A 4,083-nucleotide genomic window follows, 5' to 3' on the forward strand; every position below is an offset into this window, starting at 1 on the left:
TTGAAGGCTTAAAGTATACTTTGCAAACAAAAGCTCATGTTTTTGTTTGTGAGCAAGATCTCAGACACCTGGCTTCATTTATCAACTAATAATTCTTTCTTCTTTACTCTTACAATTCCAGGCAAGATGAGAGATGAGTCTCAACCTTTCTAAGAAGGTGAGGTCTCGCTTCCACATTCCTATTCTTCTTTCCAGATTCTACATATAAATGCTACATCGCATTTCCACATACTTCCAGGAGAAAGGGGAGCATCTGGATTAAACTGATTATACCCAGAGGCTCTTTGAGGGGGCTGCCACTATTGTCCTTTAATCAATACTTCCAATATACCTGTTCCTGGCCTTTCTGAGTCCTCTGAGGAGACTTTTTACTGTCTCAGCTTTAGAGAGGTTTTGGTCCCATTATTGTATATGGACACCAAAGACTCATGCTTTAAGTTAATATCAAGATGTAGTTATGACATGCATCCCAGGTGGTTGTTGTTTGTTCCTCAAAAAGATTTGTTCCCAGGACCCTATGCACTGCCAACACAGTGGAGACATTAAGAGAGGCACATAAGAAACCATTTTCTCAGAAGCTACAATTACTGGAGTTAGAAGCATAGAATGAACAATAAGATCAAAGAAAATTATACAGAGGTAGCCCAGCACTGAGTTGGCAAAAACCTATGAACCCGGGACTTCAGGAGGTCACTTCCTTGGCCCTCAGGGTCCATGGCTTGCAATGAAGAGGGCCCTGGAATTGGATTTTCATCCATCTTGTCACAGGGGCCTCAGCTTCTCAGTGCTTGCGAATGCTGTCCCCAGCAAGTGTAATAGAACACTTAATTGTGCTCATGAGGAACCTATGTATAAACTAAGAGGCAGTTCTTAGGACAGAACAAGGGGATACTGAATTGTTTAAAATCAAGAAACATATGCATCAGAGTTGCATCCTTTCACCATATTTATTCAATCTCTATACTAAACAAATCATCTGAGAAATTGGTCTATATGAAGAAGAGTATGGCATCAGGTTTGGATAAAAACTGTTTAACAACTTGTGATATGTAGAGACTACAACTTGGCTTATTGGTACTGAAGTTCTTACTGATGAAGATTAAAGACTACAACATTCTGCATGGATTGTACCTCAATGCAAAAAAAAAAAAAAAAAAGTCTTCATCCCTGCCCTAATAAACAATATCATGATAAATGTAGAAATTAGTTGAAGTTTAAAAAAAACTTCATAATTTTGCTTGGATACACAATCTACTCTCTTGGAAATGTCATTCAACTACTCAAAAGACTTTTTGCATTAGGCAAACCTGCTACACAAGAGCTCCTAACGTGTTTAAGAACAAAACTATTAGTTTGAAGATTAAGATAGATCTGACCCAAGCCCACGGTATTTTCAATTGTTTCAAGTGTATGTGAAAGTTGGGCAATGAATAAGAAAGACTATAGAAGAATTGCTACACATACATTTGAGTTATTGTGTTGGAGAAGAATATTAAAAGTAGCATGGACTAGCAGAAGAACAAACAAATCCATGTTGGATGAAGTACAGTTAGAATGCTCCTTAGAGGCCAGGAAGGTAATATTTCTCTCATACTTCAGACATGTTATCAAAATGGACCAGTCACTGGAAAAGAACATCATACATGTTGAACTGGAGGCTCAACCAAGAAAAGGAAGCCTACCAACCAAATGGATTGGTATAGTGTCAGCAGCAATGAGTTTAAGCATAACAACTGTGAGGATAGCACTGGACCAGGCAGTGTTTCATTCTGTTGTGCTGTATGAGTCAGAAATGACATTAACAACAACAATACCCTATTTTATCTTGTCTGTAGTCCTGTGGAATATCTATAGAGGAAGAAAAGCCTGGACAGGAAAGCATTCATTGTGGAAGCTAAAACATTGTGGTTTTAGCCACAATGTGGTTATAGCCATAGAATCAGCTCTAGGGAATAAGAAATGAATCAGCTTCCATTGTTTTCTTCCAAACATACTATATTGACTTATTGTTAAGTGTCACTGAGTCAGTTCTGACTCATAGTGACCCTCTATAGGGTTTCCAAGGAATGATGGGTGGGTTTGAACCACAAACCTTGTTGTTAGCAGCCCAGTGCTTATCATACAACACCACACCAGAATGATTTGCATATAAATAAAGTAAAATGTTATTGCAGGGATACAGGAAAAACATTATTTTCAGATAATCGGATATTTTGGTTGTATAATTGTAAATTTTAGTTGTATAATATGTAAAATGATTGTGCCCTGACTATATGCAGCCATCACATATAATTGGATCTATGATATCCATTATCTTTTCAATCATAACAGCACGGTTGATATCTCCATTACTTGTGAATAAACTCAGATGGCACTGTAGAGGCTAAAAGATACTAAGAACTTGTCCCCTGATTTTAACTAGACAGACAGGATTCATAATAAACTATAGGTTCCTGAGCCTCATGATGTATCTCCACTCTGTTTCCTCATATTTTAAAATGTTTAAATCATGGGTCTGGGAAACTTAATGAAAGGTACATGTAAGTTACACCTTCAAACCCATTCCAATTTCCTGACAACAAATTGCACTCCAGACCCTGACTTTACGTATCCCTTGAGGTTGAGATGTGCTATACTTTAAGAATGTTGGAGGAAGTGGCAGTTAACACAAAATTCAGGAGCAAGGTAAGTGAGTGATCCACCCTGGATTTTCAGATGCCATATTGTTCTGTGATTCTCAACAGTGGTCTTGACCATCCATCGTATAGTTTTTACAACAGGAAAATCAATAATGTCTACTGTGGCCTAGTAGGCAATACCCCCACCTCCACAGAAGAACACAGTTAAGTAAGAGTCTATACCTGGAGACATCAGGGAATTGGAATAGCAGGGTTGGTGGGCAGAAGAAGATACAAACAGGTGTCCTATTTCTGGAATCAGATTGTGGATTCAAACATGGCTGAAAATTTTCCTACCCTATGACTTGCTTAAAATGGTTGTACTTTATTTCCTTCTATAAAATGACAATAATGTGCATTGCTCTTTTCTGGGTGTAGTTTGCATTAAAAGGAAACAAGTTGCAGAGAAAACTTAACCTCAGATCCTGACATGGGTAGCCTTGAATAAACTTTCATGATGCTGTGGTTATTATCATCATCCCCATAATTGTACAGTATTATTATGAAATGTTTAGGGGACAGGTGAGATTTCTTGCTGTGGTTGGGTAGTGCATATGAGAATTAGAATTCATAAAATGGGACTGTTGTTGTTCTGTTAAGTGCTCTTGAGTTGGTTTTGACCTGAGTGACCTGGTATAGGGTTTCTGAAGAGCCGCTGGTGAATTTGTAACTGGTCACCTTGTGATTCATTTTGACTTTACAGTCCAAGGCATTAATGCATAGCTCCACACCAGGACTCCATAATAGAAATAAAACCTCTAATCTTCCACCAGACCATCAACAGAAACTTCAAAGATGTCTGAACTGGTTTAGCATTTCAGAGCCTCAAAAATACCACTTCCCACCTCTCTGTCCAATGTCTCTCTTGGCACTCGCTAGAATATGCTGGTTCACTACTGCATCATTATCCAGGATTGTGGGTCCACAATCCCTTTCCTGCCTATGGGCAATGAGTACTGAGGCACTTCCTCAGGACTTGGCATGAGCCTTCTAAGACAAATAGTCATCTTAAAAAAGAGGAAGACCCCATTTCCATTTTGTTGTAGGTCTTCCTTTTTTTTTTGAGAAAATACATAGGTATGAAACTCACTGGACTGGGATGGGCAAAATGAAGTCTAGATGGCAAAATGTGTATGGACTTGGGAACTAAATGCCCAGAGCACACAATTAGCCAAATTGGTGGATCTTTTTCTGTTCTCTGTGGGCTCATTAATACTAATGAAACAATAAAAAATATATATATATACATACTTAGTATCTGGTTATTTCCATTATAATGAGCTGTTGTTGTTAAGTGCCAATGAGTCGGTTCTGACCCATAATGACCCTGTATAGGGTTTCCGAAGAATGGCTGGTGCTGTTGTTGTTGTCAGGTGCCATCGAGTCGGAACCGACTCATAGCGAC

The sequence above is a fragment of the Chrysochloris asiatica genome, unplaced genomic scaffold (genome assembly GCF_000296735.1).
Source record: "Chrysochloris asiatica unplaced genomic scaffold, ChrAsi1.0 scaffold00491, whole genome shotgun sequence".
NCBI lineage: Eukaryota > Metazoa > Chordata > Mammalia > Afrosoricida > Chrysochloridae > Chrysochloris > Chrysochloris asiatica.